Below are 17,345 nucleotides of genomic sequence, written 5' to 3'. Positions count from 1 at the left end.
CCTGGATTAAGAAAAATACTGAGCAGCGATGTGTCCAGGACTGCAATGTCACCCTTTCCTTGCACTCCTGTACCTCTCACCCTCAGGCTGCTTGCTGTTGCCAGGAAAAGTAGACGGGAATCAGGATGCTTACTCCTGGGAGGCAGGAAGGAAAAGGAGAAGGGATGAAGGAGAGAATTCTGAGGGTCAAGAGAGGTATGCTGCCAAGGGTTTACAAAGAGGACCTTGTTGCTCAGTAAAGAGAAAAAAAAGTAGAATTGGGCCTGGGGGTTTGAGGACAGGAAAAAGGCAGAGAAATGCATATTCTGGGTGAGGCCCATGGCATAGCCATTCTATTTCAGAGCTTCACATTAATATCTACAAATGGTGTGGGTATTATCATCTTTTTATAGTAAAGGGATATGAGGCATATGGAGGTAAGTCATTTCTCTTTGTTGAGAGGCCTCCCAGGATGACCACAGGACCCGGGCATGGTTGGCATGTTCCTCCATGCTCTGCCTCCTCTGGGTTCAAACCCACAGCTTCTTGCTCCATGTGAACTGTAGCTGCTTGCTTGTCTGTCTACCCCTCTAGGCCAAATGGTCAGTGGCTGTGTTTTGGGTTCTGTGTCTCCTTCATTTCCTTATGTGCCATGCATGCATAGGCCCCAAAGCCATGGAGGGAGCAAGCAAGAGTTAACAGTGAGGGGAACAAAGGCCCAGCCGAGGTCCAGCTGTGTGGATTTACAGCAGCACTACTGAGCACACCCAGTTACATAAGTGCTTCTCCCGCTCCACTCAGCAGCCACTGGAGGAAAGCAGGGCTCTCTCTTTCCTGTGCTATATATAATCTGTTTTGGCAGGGAAGCATGCTACAATTCCACAGCTCTGTCACATTAGATATTAATTTTTTCTTCAAAGCCCAGCAATTAAAAATTTTTTTTTATTTTTATTTTTTTACTACTGATGCCATAAAAGAATAATTCGTACTTAGCTTAAGATTTAGATGCTGCCCAGCCAGGTGTGGCTCAGTGGTTGAACGTCGACCTGGGATCCAGGCAATCGGGGTTCGATTCCCGGTCAGGGCACATGCCCGGGTTGCAGGCTCGATCAATGACTCTCTCATCATTGATGTTTCTATCTCTCTCCCTCTCCTTTCCTCTCTCTGAAATCAATAAAGATATATTTTTAAAAAAAAAAAAAAAAAAAAAAGATTTAGATGCTTTTCCCACATTTCCAGCATTTTTCTATCTCAAAAACACTCTTTTTTTTGGTTCCACTTTGAGAAGCAAAGGAAGGGTTAACTGAGATGCTGAAGAGGCAGCTTGCCACATTCCATAATTACAGACTCTGATGCTGCAACCTCAAGGCTTCGATCCCAAACGGGACAGTATTTCCCTCTGTTAACTAAACAGGGGCTGATCCATAAACCAAAAATATATTTTTGTTTCAGAGTAGGTCAGGCTTTGTTTTTGGTTCTTTCCCATCTGCCTCCTAGCCCTAATCCTGGAATTCATGACCCCATGACCATAGAATGAATATTTCATAGAAAGAATTATTCAGCCCGGCCGGGCGTGGCTCAGCAGTTGAGCATAGACCTAGGATCCAGGAGATCGAGGTTCGATTCCTGGTCAGGGCACATGCCCAGGTTGCAGGTTCCATCCCCAATGACTCTCTCATCATTGGTGTTTCTCTCTCTCTCCCTCTGCTGCCCTCTGAAATCAATAAAGATATATATATATACATATATATATATATATATGTATATATATATAAAAGAATCATTCATTTGTCCTGGGACTTAACTGAAGACAGTTTTTGTTTAATAAATCTCTTTTAAAGCCCTGTCCAGGTAGCTCAGTTGGTCAGAGCATCGTCCCGATATGCCAAGGTTGCAGGTTTGATCCCTGGTCAGGCCACATTAATGCATGTCTCTCTCTCTCTCTTTTTCTCTCTCTCTCTCCCCTCCTCCCTCCCTCTAAAATCAATAAAAAGCATATCCTTGGGTGAGGGGGAAAAAAGTTTAAAAGCATACATTTACTAAAAGTTACCATACAACTTCTTACCAGTCCTAAAAGCTTCTCTAATTACTGAAAGCCATAGTTTGTTATTCTACTATAAATTGCTGTTACACATACACACTCACTTGAACATTAAAAAATTACATATCTTTAATTATATTCAGTCATTTATACTTTTTGCTAATTTGGTTGGGCTCTCCCCCACACTAATTTTTCTGAAATGGTGAGCTATTAAGAAATAAAATCATGTATTTGACATTTTCATGGGATGACAAGTTAAGAAGAAAAAGAAAAATAGGCTTTAAAAATATGAATTGTATCAGCATTGATACTAAAATCTAAATATTAAATTAGTATTAGCAGTATTTATAGGCATAGCTCTTATAGAGAGTATTAAGACATTTTGAGACTTGCTAACACTGGGCAGCTGAGTTATAGCAAGTGCTGTTCAAAAGTGGCTTGTCTCTATGGTTGGGGTCAGATAAACCTGAGTTCCTACCACAACTTGGCAACTTCCCAGTGCAGGTCACTGGGTCTTAGACGGAGTATTTAACCTCCCATAGCTCAGAATTCTCTTTTTCAAACTGGGAATGGTATCAGTGTATACAGTGTAAGATTCACTATGAAAATTAAGTAAGACAGTATATGTGAAAGCATCCTTGTGGGGCATGTTGAGAGTTAAGCAGAAATCTTGGGCTTCCTGTTTCCTTCCTGGCTCCCTGCAATCCCCAGTACCATAGGTGGCCCCAGTGCAAGGTGCTGAGCACTGTCCTCCTCCTCTGGCATGCAGTGACCTCTATTGCCTGCAAACACACACACACTTCCCCATACAGTCCAATGCATCACAACCACATTTGCCTTTTCAAAACACATAGATCACTGTCTTCAGTGATTCCCTGAAGGATAAATTCTGCCCACTTTAGCCTGCTGTCACGGTCCTCAGTCTGGTGCTTTCTGAGCTCCTGGTTCCTTACAAACCCTCGTCTTCCCCTCCACCTCTACCCATCCCCCTGTTTCAAGCCCTAACCATAGCCCCCATGGCCCACAGCATAACTTCAAACTGCTTCAAGTGGTATCTGAGACACATGGTATCCATCCCTGTCCCTCCCTGGTTTCAATGTCCACCACTCCTTTCCCTCCATACTTTATACCCAAGCAATTATACTTACAGTGCCTGGAATCCCTGGGCTGTCTCCTCACTCTTCAAATCCTCAGCTCCTTTCTTTGCTCAGAATACCCTTCTTCTCTCATCTAGTTAGAAACTCCTAGACAGTCTTTAAACTTCACTCTAATGTCTCCACTTCTATACAGTCTGTAAAGTACTGACTCTGTGTCTTGCACATTTTTCTGTTACTGAACCTGCCATACTGTAATTATTTTTCATGTTTTCTTGTAATTCACTAGACCACTATAAATGTCTTTTTTGGGGGGTGGACCCAGGACTCAGTCTTGCACAGAGCTGTCAATCAGGAAATGGTTGTATTGTTGAACAGAAGCAGCTTCCAGGCTAGTGGGAAGAGCAACTGGAATGTGGGGATACGTGCTACACAGCAGTCTGCAACTATGAGAGTAGGTGGAGGGAGAATTCTACAACATCCCCATTTAAAATGTTAAAATGTTGGGGACTGCTAGAACTCAAAAAAAAAACACACCCTTTATGTGGCTACAACTCTAACAAGTCAATTACATTTACCTAAAGCCCATGAAACTCAAAACTGTATTTTTCTCCCAAAGTTTCATTTTTTTATAGAGTTTCCTGTTCCGTGGAATGATCGTGGGCAATCACTTTCGCAGTTTTTGGCGATGCCAGTTTATGGCTATGTTTTTCTGTTCACTGAACTGGCTCATTTCTTCAGGAGAACAAACTGTTCCGCGCTGAAGCAGGAATTGGCTGGGTTCTAACAAAAAGATTCCTCCCCCCTACCCCCCACCCCCCTACCCCACCCCCCAGCGACAGTGTTTTTGCAAAAGACCCAAGTCAATTTATAGCCAAGTAACAAAAGGTCAGAAAGGTTAGTCAAGCAATGGGCGTAATTCCTGTGTGTCACAGCCAATAAAGGAAATGGGTGGGAATAAATAGTACGCAATATTAACCTGAAATTATTTGTGCAAAACTATTATTGTAAAATATACAAAGGGGCCCATGGCTTCCAATATAAAGGATTTCCCACTCTGATTTTTTTTAGGCACATTTACTGTGGAAGAACTGAGATGACCTCAAATTTCTCATCCACAAGTGGAAAAATATTTTTAAAAAATTTCACACTAATTTATGAAAAATCTTGGTCATTGTTTTATAGCCCTGAAATAGAAATAGTCACATAAAAAATTAAATATCTCATAGTTGAATCACAGTTAAGTACAATTTACATGGCTGAATTTAATATAAAATCTTTGCCAAAATACAGAGAAAACTGACCAAAAGGATAGGCTAAGAAAAGACTCTACAAATATGTTTTAATCACACTAAAAGTGTGACAAACTACTGCATTATTCAATGAGCATAAGAGCAACAAGAAATGCCTGCCTTTGAAGCAGACATGAAGGACTGACATCACCAGCCAGGCAGGCAGATGAATAACAGCCTGGACTGGGCAGCCAACCAGGGCCAAGCCCATGGGTCTGTGGAGTAAGGAAGGCTTTCAGATTCCAAGGCTGCTGGAAGCAACCTCCCCCCTACACACACCCCTCTACTCCCCGCCATCATGATGTCTACAGTACTCACCATTTAAAACAATCTAATCATCCAAAAGACGAATGGTTACACAGAATACTGTCATGGTTCAGACAAAGATGATGTAACTTGTTTCTCCCTCAGACTCCTTCCTAAGTACAACTATAAACCCTGGAAATAACACAAAAGGCAACCAAAGGAGGAGTCTGAAAGGTAAAAAAGGGAAGGCGAACAGATTAGGGATCCCAGGACTACAGGAACAACATAGCAGCAGGGTATCTTATGACCCCCTTGTCCTCACTCCATCCAACCAAAAAAGGCCACCAGGCCCAATGTTTCTCAAACCCCAGCCTAGTAACAGAAGGTAACCCAGGTAGGAGTATCATTCCCCCTTGACAGAATGGGAGTTCTGCTGATAATGCCAGGCCAGCTGGAAGCACCAACAAGAAGGATAGATCAAGAGCCCACTGATAATAAAACAGGCTGAAAGCACTCTCCCTTCCTGCAGGGCCCCAAGGAAGTATTCTTCATCCCAGCAGGATGGAACCTTCCTTTTCTCACCTAGAGGCACCAGGCAGCATTGCCTGGGGTAACTCCTCCCCACATTAGATAGCACCGGCAGGGACCAGTGGGAGCCCCAGCTGCACCAGATAGCAAAACAGACCAAAATAGTAACAGCAAAGGCTCTGCAAAGTAAATTGTCATTGGGACCACAGCCTACAAAAGTAGATACAACCTTTGTGCTAAACTTAATTGGGGTGACTTCCTGGTAAAATAAAAAATTTAAACAGGACCCAGGATCTCCTAACATAATAGACAAATGTCCAGAATAGAAATGGAAATCTCCCAACATACCAAGAACTAGGAAAACTATGACTTGAGTGAAAAAATATAATCAACTGATATCAACACTAGGATACATCTGAAATTGGAATTAGTTTATAAAGGATTTTAAAACAACCATCCTAAAAATGTTACAACAAGTAATTACAACTTCTCTTGAATCAAGTGAAAAAATAGAAAATCCTATCAAAGAAACAGAAGTTATGAAAAAGAACCAAGTGAAAATTGTAGAACTGAATAATATAATAACAGAAATAAAAACTTGCTAGATGGAGTGGAGATGACAGAGGATAGAATCAGTGAACTTGAAGATAGATCAATAACACTTATTCAATAGAACAAAAGCGAGTAGAATGAAAACAAATGAACAGAGCCTTAGGCACTTGTGAGACAATAACAACAAATCAAATGTTCATATCATTAGAGTCTCAGAGGAAAATAGAAAGAGAGGGGCTGAAAGAGCATTCAAAAAGATAATGGCTGAGAATTTCCCAAACCTGGTAAAAAACACACACAAACAAACCATATACCTACAGGTTCAAGAAGCTGGGGAAACCTTAAAAAGGATAAACCCAGAGAAGTTCATGCCAAGACACGATACCTAAGTTTCTGATAATTAAAGACAAAGAAAGACCCCTAGAAGCAGAGAAAAACAACACATTGCCTGTAAGGAAATACCAATACAAATGACGACCAATTTCTCATTTAAAATCATGGAGGCCAGAAGAAAGTAACACAACATTTTCAAAGCTGAAAGGAAAGAACTGTCAACCATGAATTCTATATTTGGGGAAACTATACTTCAAGACTAGAGGGGAAAATACATTTTCAGACTAAGAAAAACTAAAAGAATGTATAGCTAGAAGACCTACCCGTCAAGAATGGCTAAAGGAAGTTCTTCAAATAGAAAGGAAATGCTAAAAGAAGAAATATCTGAGCAACAGGAAGGAATAAAGAATAGAAAAAAGTCCCTGGACAGGTAGCTCAGTTGGTTAGAGCATCATCCAGATATGCCAAGGTTGCAGGTCCAATCCTGGTCAGGGCACATACAAGAATCAACGGATGAATGCATAAATAAGTGGAACAACAAATCCATCTCTCTCTCTCTCTCTCTCTAATTCATAAACAAATGTAAAAAAAAAAAAAGAACATTAAAAAAAAAAGAGCCCGGCCAGTGTAATTCAGCGGTTGAGCATTGACCTATGATCCAGGAGATCTCGGTTCGATTCCCTGTCAGGGCACATGCCCACTTTTATCACCAATTCTGGAAAAGTTGCTTTTTACCCTAATGAGGACATGGAAACCCATCTCTAGGGCTATGCGAGATAACGCAAAGCCAACCTTGACCTTAAGGCACAAATACTGCAGGACTATTTTAGTGCTCCCACCTTTGCCATCTCCCATAGCTAAACTACCAACATAATGAGGTAACACAATTTTACAAATACTTGAGTAAATATTATTTGAGACCATATTAACTTTCAAAATAAGCTTTTATTTTACCTGTTGTCTACTTTTAGGGGGGCTAGAGTAGAAAAAGCATGGACTTTGGAGCTAAAGAGTATCCCTATTACTTATTAGCTACACAGCTTTGCAGCTTCATCTATAAACTGGGAATAATTACGCAGAACTCTTGTGAGGATGAAGTAATATATTACTTATAAAAGCACCTGGCGTATCGTAGGTGCTCTCTTGGCTCCATTTAATAGTGCTAACTTAGTTTCTTTTTGCCACCTACTTCTCATTTATGTTTTCTTGCTGTATTTTATGGACCTGAGTGAGTCACCTTAAATTCTTTTGGAATAAAACCAAAACATATAAGCGTACATAAAAATAGCAGACACTCTTTTGGGAAGCAGAAGTGGGCACTTATTGGGAAGGAAAGTGAGGCAACTTTCTGGGTAGTGATATTTTAGTAAGTATTTGGTTACACAGGTGTATGCATTTGTCAAAACTCAGCAAATGCACAGTTAAAATTTAACTGCAAATTTAACTACAAATGTACAAATATTACCTCAAAAGAAAAAACACTATAACACACATAGTGACTTCTACTTAGTGATATGCATGCTGAAGCACTGAGGGGAAATACTTAAAAAATATGATGAACAGATGGCTGGGTAGAGGACCAGGAAGAACACGGAGTAAAATGTTAATGGTCAAAACCTGGTAGTGGGTATACTGCTGCTCACTGTAAAATTCTTTCAACTTTGCAGCATGTTTAAAATGTTTCATAATAAAGTGTTGGGTAAGTATTTCCTATAGAACAAAATGGAAAGCACTCAATACACGTTAGTTCTCTTCCCGCGCCCTCTCCATGTTGTTATACACCCACTTGTTCAAGTTCCTGTAAACACCAGGCACATACTGCAGTATTGCCTAGTGTAAGCTGCTTAACCTCAAGCCCACCAAATCTCAGCTTTCTCATCTATGGAATAATAACCACGTGCCTCATGGGATTTTTGTGAAGATTAACATGATGAACATATAACACTTAGCCCAGTCCCTGCCATTATGCCAGTGTAGCATGCAGTAAATAGCATGGGCATTATGGCATATTATTCCAGCATTACGTAGTGGTTAGAAGCCCTGACTCCTAACTGACAGCCTGGGTTCAAATCCCAACTCCACCATTTTGTAGCTTTGGGCAAAATTCTTACCCTTTCTGTGCCTTGGTTTTCTTGTCTGTAAAAAACAGGATGATAAGTGTCTCTCACAATTATTTGATGACAAACATGATAATACACATAAAGTGCTTAGAACTATTCAGTAAGGTAGAAATAAAAATTTTATGGCCTGTATTTAAGAAAAATCGACTGGACACTGTCATGGGGAAGGTGAGGTCATTTGGTGGACACCTGCAACTCCAAATGCCACATCTGGACCATGGTGAAATTGTTCATTGTTGAACTCCTTAAAAATGTGAGGGAATGCCACCTGGTTCCCAGGGTTTGTCTATTTTTAGTTTATCAAGTAAAGCTCCAGCAGTGTGCAAATGTATCACTTATCTGTGTGGTCCAAATGACAATCTGGCAACAGTCATCTCTCCTACTATTTCCCCCCAGAACAAAATGACGGTGAAGCACATGCATTAGAAACTGTTCATTCTAAGCATTTCATATGCGGTTCATTTAACCCTCATCACAACCCTTGCTAATAGGTATTATTATTGCCTACAGTTTACAGATGAGGAAACTGAGGCACAAAGAAACTAAGTAACTTGCCAAAGGTCACTCAGCTAGTAGCGGGTAAACCCAGGATTTGAACTCAGGCAGCCTAGTTTCAGAGTGCACACTGCTAGCACCACCCTCTCCTGTTTTCAAAGAATGCAAGAACAAGGTATCATCTGGAGGAGGCACAGTTCATGAATTAGAGCTCTGGAGGGAGCTGAATTGAACAAAAGGTTCAAATGCCAGAAGAAAACCACTTCCAGAATGGAAAGACCACAGAGAAGAAACCAGGAGGGCCTCCCAGGCTCTCACACATAATCAACAATCCAAGAGGGTCACTAAGACACAGCCTGGAAATATCTGAAAACAATGTGTAGTAGGAAAAGAGAATAAAAAGAACTCCAAGGAAATAAATTAAAGCATATTATGTGAAAGGGAATCCAGTAGAGTTACCTTTGGTTTTTGCTTTTTCTTTTTAGTAACAGAAGCCCAGAGACAAGACAATTTTATTTATTTATTTTTAATCCTCACCCGAGGATATTTTTTCCATTGCTTTTTCAGGGAGAGAGTGGAAGGGGGAGAGAGAGAAACATCGATGTGAGAGAGACACATCGAGTGGTTGCCTCCTGCTTGCTTGCTCCCCAACCGTGGCTGAGCCTGCAACCAAGGTACGTGCCCTTGGCCGAATTGAACCCGGAACCTTTTGGTCAGTGGACTGACGCTCTAACCACTGAGCAAAACCAGCTAGGGCAAGACAAATTTATATATAAGACCTCGAAGAAAAAAAGGTGAGCAAATCAGAATACTTCAAGCTGTCATTGTAAACAAACAAAATGATGCCACCCCCCCCTTCAACCCCCAGGACCAGGTGCCCTTGTCACTCCTCCACCATCAAGCTGTCTCCAAGAGCTGCAGTCAACAGCCACTATACATTTCCTCAGCTCCTCTAACTTCAGTGCAAGTTGACTTAGGTACTCAGTGGGAACTGAGCATGCTGGGATCACTATCAGTTTTCTAGTTGCAAAAACCAGTGGCTTAGCTTCTCCTTGTTCTACTGGACTTCTGGGTGTATGGCCACTGCCCTTTGTAGAGAGTCATCTCTTCCACACCACTTTGTCCTGCTTCTGCCTCACCTCTTCTTCTAGCATCAACGTGCATCCAGGCCTGGCTTGCAATCCCACTCACTAGCTTGGTAACAACGCCTTAGAGTCTTAGTTTCCTGGCCAGCAAAGTAGGGTAGTAATAATTTCCATACATAGGGTTACTGAGAAGTAAGCCATCTGAAAAAGCTCTCGCCACCCCACACTGGACGTGTATTACCGTGCTCAGTACATTTTCTATTGCCTACACATGGAGACCGGTGTTTGCCAAGAGGCCATGCTGAGCCCTTTTATTTTCTGTCCCCATTTTCTGCCTGGGGGTGAGCGAGGATTTTATACGTGGCTTTATACATGGCTTAGACATCCTCCTTGGGGCAAGTGCGTCTCACACCTTTATCTCCTGCCTCCACATCGCACCTGTTTCTGACCCATATTACTGCTCCTAGATGTTTTCCTAGACCTCCTGAAGTAAGTTTCTTAATTCAGCAAGTCCTAAAATAGACTCTTCTGTCTCTCTCCAAATCAGTCTCTGCTACACCCTCCACATACTTTAGGCCCCCTCCATAAGTTGGTCAATATTTCCACCATCTACTATTACCTTCCCTAAAACAAACAAACAAACAAACAAACAAAACCCTCTGAGTCATCCTCTAATTCCTGATCTCACCTGAGTCAGACACTAGAATTTTTACATTTCGCCTCAAAACACCTCATCTTCTCTTTTCCATCACCGTTGCTACCACTTTGTTCAAATTCCCATCGTCTCTCACCTGGATAACTGCCACAGCCGCTTAACTGACTTTCTTCCTACAGTTCATGCTACACGTGACGGAGTTATGTTTCTAAAAATGAAGTTGAGCATGGTGCTCCCCTGCTGTAAAGCCTTTGTGGTGCACCCCACAGGACACAAACTCAAACTTGCTTGCCAGGCATTCAAGGTGCTTGACCATCTGGCCCCAGTATCCCTTTGTCCAGTCTCATCTCCAGCCACTTGGTACCGTTAGGCTACGATGAACAAGGGCAATGAACTTGGGTACCTTCAAGCTTATTATCTCACAAAGCCCTACTGGTGAGTTAACACTCAGCTCCAGGATGCCTTCGCTCACTCAACAAACATCACTCCCTCCCTCCCTCTTTGTCTCCAGGACACATGACATGTCATATCTTTTGCCACTGTTGATCTGCATGCACGTCACCTCCCCAACCAGAAAGGGACCTGGAAGGCAGGGACAGATTGCCTTTATCTTTGTGTCTCCTGCCCTAGGTCAGTGTCCGTCCAACTCAGAGTAAGGCCTCGGTGGTTGTTAACTGTATCAAGAATAGTAAAATACTTATGGCTAACAGGCTGAAGCACAGAAGAATTAGTATTCTTCATTGAACAAATGTAAAATGTCAAAGTTAAAAATAATGGGGGTAGATATGGAATAGGAAGAGGGGATGCCAAACCAGGGAGAAACTGAGTTTCCGTATATGGAAGTAAAGGGAAGTTCTTGGTTTTGATCTAATAATAGTAAATAAATATAGAAACAAATGTGATTTTTTGCACTAAGAGAATTCAGAAGTTTGTTTACCTTTCAAATTTGTTTTAAAGTGAAAAAGGAGGAAAAAATTTCCATATAATAGAACAGAAAAGAAACAAATATAAAAATTAAGAAATAAATTATATACAGAAAACATAATGAATGCACCATCAACCATAAATTAAAGATGATAAATTCACACATAAGTTATAGAATCTTCAAGATTAGTTGAACAGGAGGACAAGCATTGCTTTAAGTATTAGCAAAAAATTAAAAAATAATAAAAACACAATCTTGAGGAATAAATAACCAAATAAACTTAGAGGAACTTGTTTAAAAGTGAAAGAAATTAGATATTTTAAAAGGAAAAACCAAAATACTTTGGAAGGACCACAGACACTGGCAGGAGTTGCTGCCTCTGGAGGGGGACATGTCCTATGGACACAACAGAATGATGGCAGCAAGAGACAGTCTCTGGCCAGCCAGTGTGGCTCAGTGGCTGAGTGTCGACCCATGAACCAGGAGGTCACAGTTCAATTATTGGTCAGGGCACATGCCCTGATTGCAGGCTCGATCCCCAGTAGGGGGCATAACGAAGGCAGTTGATCAATGAGTCTCTCATCATTGATGTTTCGATCCCTCTTTTCCTCTCACTCCCTCTCTCTGAAACCAATAAAAATATATTTTAGAAAAAGAGAGAGAGGGGGAGAGAGTCTCTGTCCAAATGCTATAAGGCAGGAAGCATGCATGAGGATTTAATAGAGGCTGAGGGGATACAGGATTACCTGCATACCTGTATGAGCTTTTATGTGAGATAAATTCCTAGAAATGCAATTGCTGAGTTAAATGGTATGTGCCTTGAAAAGTGAAAGATTAATCTGAAAAGATCTTAAAGGTGAAACAGAAAAAGCATGATATGTAGAATAAATAAAGCATCATCCTTGATAGGTAGGAGTGGAATGGGAAAATGAGGTAAAGGGGAGCTAGGCAAGATAGCTCCGTGTTGCCAGGTACTAGGTATAGGCACTGACACAACAGAAAGTTGGCTTTGCCCTCCCCGGGGGTCAGCTTTGCCCCCAGTGCAGAAGCCTGGAGGACAGCGGGAACCATAAGGCTATCCGGGAGGAGATTTGAGGCAGTACTCAGTATGATGATGAGCATTAGAAAATATGTGTACAAGTTTACTTGCAAATAAACTTGTCTTGTGCCATTTTTAGTTTAGAAGACTGATATACAAGGCCACTAAATAGCTTTTAATTCAACCTGATGACTCAGTTAAAGAATGAGCAAGCTGGAATACATTACATATGCAACAGTAGCCCTGCTATAATCCACCATAAGGCAGAAAGTTCTGTAAGCTACAACTTCCCATGGGCTGGGTGGCCTCAGGCTTGTGGAGCAGGAGAAGGATTGATGCTACCATGTCTAAGTCAGGATGCTGTGCACAGAGCTTCCAGCACTATTACCACAGCACTATTACCACCAATGACTCTGACTCAATTTCCTCTGCTCTCTTTCCAAAAATTTCTACTCAGCGTACTGGAAAAAGGCTCTTAACTTTATAATGAAAAGCAGTGTAATAGATTTTTTTTATTTAAAAAATGTCCACCACCACCACTGAAACACCCCCTAGTCTAAGCCTGTGAGTGGCTGAATAACAGAATAAATTGAGTTCCCAACTAAATAAATAATAAAACTTTACTAGGGCACATCTATTTCATCGACTGAAGGCTGTGTCTATTTACACTGATTAGTTGCCAGTCTGCTTTGTTTTTAGCATTAAATTTAGCATTGAAAAATGTTTCCTGTTCCCGAAGGCAGTGCCACCCATCCTGGAGAACGGAGCTTGAAAAACTGGTGTTCAAACTGGTGTTCTAGTTTTTCAAGGCAGTAGTTTAATAAAACAGAGGTATAAGTTCTGCACTCAGACTGAAAGCTGACCTTGGACTAAACCTGCATATCACAGACACACCACACACAACTCTACCTTTATAATACCGGATGGCCAACCTAAGACACAACAGTTCCTAGGTGATCCAAGAAATCACCGAAATTGCATATTCAATACAGATTTTTAGATTAATTCAAAATTAATCACATGGTCAAAGAGCTTAGCAGTAAAGACTGGAGGAGGACGACATTTTTACAAAGGTTAAGAGCAACGCGAGGACTATGTATTGTGGCAGCTAACGCGAGGACTATGTATTGTGGCAACTGTTATAGCAAGAAACATGCTACAACCCAAAAGCATACTATTTGACTGAGAAATATACTTTTTTCTTACTTCATTGGTTTCTCCAGTTCCTCTCTTCACTTTATGCAGCTCCATGTGCATCTTTAAAGGTTCACTTGTTGTTGCTTCTGCAGTTGCAATTCAGTCCTGTAAAAGTAGCAGCATATCATTACCCCATGAGGAAAAAGATATATGCTAGGAAGTATATGCTAGCAAGTATATGCTAGGAAGCTGAGTTATCCAACCTCATCAATCTCCTTTCCTAATTCACTTTCACTAGAACTATACACAAACAGAAAAGCCAAGGTGGTGGGGAGAGAAAAAAGAGGTTATTAAAATACAAACTAGCCATTTAAAACAATTTAAAAGGCTAGTAGAAACTGAAAAAATATAAATAGAAATAAAGCAAACTCAATTGTCTCTGACAATAGATCAAAACAAGATGATTCATTAAAATCTGTAATTTTAACACTCTTTCCACCAGTGAGTTTCCCTCTCTCCCTCCTGGCTAAGTCTGAGATGCCTTAGCAGAAATGATAAAATTAACTGACGCGTGGCCTTACAACTTCAAGGATGCGTACCTTCAAGGATGTGCTATTTTCTGAAGCTCTTCCATTCAAAGCCCTGGGGATTTCCTGGCATGGAATCTAGAGGTACCGAAATGGTCTAGGCTGTGAGTTCCAGGCCAAAAACTATGTTATCTTTGTATTTGTTTCTGACCTTTACCCCTATATTGTCCCCTTCGACCCAGGGCCAATGATGGACACACAGTAACTCTTGGTGAAAAAAATGAGACAGTAACTATGTTTTCAAAAAACCACCAGAGATGCTTCATGCGATCTTAAAATTACTTGGGAAGCAGTTGAAACACCAGTTGAGTTCTTTCTTTCCCAAAGCACTTTCTTTGGTTAAAATGTTCATCAGCAGTATAACGGCCCTAAAGAAAATATACCAGAGGGTCTCAGAACTTCAAACAGAACAGTGCATCGGTACACCAGAGAGGGTTGGGACTATGACCATCTAAGAATGTAAACAAGTTTGCCCCCTCAAAAAATGTACCTCTGCCTTAGCCGGCTTTGCTCATTGGTAGAGCGTTGTCCCGTGGACTGAAGGGTCCCGGGTTTGATTACAGCCAAGGGCACACGCCTTCGTTGCAGGCTCCATCCCTGGCTCTGGTCAGGGCTAGTGCGGGAGGTAACCAATCCATGTGTTTGGTTGCCTTCTATTCTCTTTGAAAAGCAATGGAAAAAATATCCTTGGGTGAGGATTTTTAAAAAACTGTACCCCTCAGCAAAGTAGGTCCTACTTACCTTTCACCACCCTTCTATGTATGTCTTTAACATACACATAGCCAGCTTGGGAGCTTTAACTACATTGACTAGTTCTACCTTTATAACAACCCTATAAAGTGATTCTAGTATTGAAGTTGCCCAAATGGGGAAATTAAGGCATAGAATGGTTAAGTAAATTGTGCAAGGAAATGCACTAACGGCTGTTCATAGGCAGAGGTTCTTGGACAAATGTAATCTCCTAATAGCTGCAGTCTCATCCACCAATTTTACTTTCTTCTATTGCTGTCATGGTATAGTAGCTCAATGTCTAGTAAAATTAGCTCTTGTTAGAAAATTTTCCTAATTAATACTTTATTGAAAAACTTAACTTTTAATTCTCCACAACTTAAAGACTGACCTTTTCTTATTTTAAAAAATTACCCAGTGCACATCACAAAAAGGAAACTGTTATTTATGGAAATCAGGAGCAATAACTATTTTAAGCTGAATATTGACATTCACCCACTACTTCGGCTTATTAGATTTATTCCAGACACTTTGCTATGCTTACCAGATTCCCCTAACTTTAAAATAGCAAGGCCCTGGCTCAAGCAAGGCATTTATTCTTTTACTCTCTAGTTTGGTTGATTGGGACATGATGCTAATGATGCCAAAAGCTGTGGGTTCAATCCACTGCAAACCAGTTAGCTTTGCCTGCTTTATGTCTACAAACTCTTAGGCTGGATGGCATATTGTGGCTCATAAGAGGAACGAGTGGAGTGTGCAAGACAACCTGCATAAACACATCTGCTTGCCTGGATGGCATAGCTCAGCGGTTGAGCATCGGCCTAGGATCCAGGAGATCGCAGTTCCATTCCCAGTCAGGGCACATGCCTGGGTTTCCGGCTCGATCCCCAGTGGGGGGCATGCAAAGAGGCAGCCGATCAATGACTCTCTCATCATTGATGTTTCTATCTCTCTCCCTCTCCCTTCTTCTCTCTGAAATCGATAAAGACATTTTAAAAAATAAATAAATATATCTGCTGGAGGAACAAGTCCACATATAACACAGGAGCAGGACTGTGGGGAGAAGCATCAACTTCACTAAGAAAAGTTTCGTGATCATTGGCAAAGCATTTCTACCCTCTGAGTACGAAGCTCTTCTCAGTCTCAGACCTTTTGCCAGAATCTAACCTAGAGTCCCTCCTTCAAAAAACAAAACAAGTGTAGGATAAAGATAAGAAACTAAGGTTCTTAGTTTTTGCACAAGCTCTGCTTGATTGATCTAAAACAGAATTTTCTTATTCCTGACACCACCAATTCACTGACAATAAAAAGTACTTGTGACAGTTTTAGATAAAGCGTCACAAAAATATCTAGCAGTGCAGCATAGCAAGCCATCAGAAAAATCTTACTGCAATTCCATATACATATATCCCAGATTCTTTTTAAAAATTACTCTTGATTTTTTACAAAACCAAAACCTGCTCCATCTCCAAATAATATAAAGTTATTTTAGACATGCTTTTTCAAATTAAATAAAGAAACCAATCAATATCAGTCAAGATCACATTTTAAAACCCAGGGCCTGTTCAAGGTAGACATGTTACCAGCTTCTACAAATAAAAATGAAAAAGCAAAAATATATTCCTTAATTGTTATTTTTTTTAAAAAAAACACAACCCACTTGGGATCATCCATCTTCCAGTTTTCCTGCCCACAGGTGGAAAGAACTTTCCCAATATACTAATGCTACAAAGCACATGAGTTCCAACAGTCACAAGGTAACTATGACAGCAAAGCTAAAGTTATTTATGAGATCATAAAAACTATGTGATGTAATTTTTAAAACTTTAGGTGAAACTGGCATATCATAAAAGTAGCCATTTTAAAGTATACAGTTCAGTGGCATTCACAATGTTGTACAACTATCACCTCTACCTAGCTCCTAAACATTTTAGTCACCCGAAAACAAAACCTTGAACTCATTAGTCACTACCATTCCCCTGCTCCAAACCACTAATATGTTTTATTGCTTCTACAGATCTACCTTCCTGGATATTTCATATAAATGCAGTCACACAATATATGACCTTTTGTGTCTACCTTCTTTTACTTAGCATGATGTTCTGAGGTTCTTCTACACTGTATTTCATTCGTTTTTATGGCTGAAAAATATTTTATTTTATGGATATACCACATTTTGTTCATCCATTCATCCACTGATAGGCATCTGGGTGGTTTCCACCTTTTGGCAACTGTGAATAATGCCTCTATCTGTATATAAGTATTTGTTTGAATACCTGTCTTCAAATATTTGGGATATATTCCTAGAAGTAGAATTGCTGTGTCACATGGTAATTCTATATTTAACTTTTTGAAATCTTGCCAAACTGTTTTCTACAGTGGCTACACCATTTTACTTTCTCACCAGCAAAAACATGAGGTTCTGATTTTTCTACATTCTCACCAACACTTCTCATTTTCTGTTTGTTTGGGGTTTTAAAAAATTATAGTCATCCTTGTGGGTATGAA

The 17,345-nt window shown here is 40.6% G+C and overlaps 1 protein-coding gene and 1 pseudogene across 2 annotated transcripts in view; both read right to left on the bottom strand.

The window, feature by feature from the left end:
• The window catches only part of ZHX3 (zinc fingers and homeoboxes 3), a 113,969-nt gene that overhangs the window by 43,864 nt on the left and 52,760 nt on the right, over nucleotides 1–17,345 (bottom strand). For both annotated transcript variants that reach the window (XM_016219360.2, XM_016219359.2), the window contains exon 2: nucleotides 13,591–13,686. The gene's annotated coding sequence lies outside the window, so the exon portion shown is untranslated. The remainder of the gene's footprint in view (nucleotides 1–13,590; nucleotides 13,687–17,345) is intronic.
• The window catches only part of LOC107542086 (N-acetylgalactosaminyltransferase 7-like), an 88,785-nt pseudogene that overhangs the window by 33,862 nt on the left and 37,578 nt on the right, over nucleotides 1–17,345 (bottom strand).

This window comes from Miniopterus natalensis, chromosome 7 (assembly GCF_054644295.1).
Source record: "Miniopterus natalensis isolate mMinNat1 chromosome 7, mMinNat1.hap1, whole genome shotgun sequence".
Lineage (NCBI taxonomy): Eukaryota > Metazoa > Chordata > Mammalia > Chiroptera > Miniopteridae > Miniopterus > Miniopterus natalensis.
The sequence above is the reverse complement of the archived record's forward strand: the minus strand, read 5'-3'. Positions and strand labels throughout refer to the sequence as shown.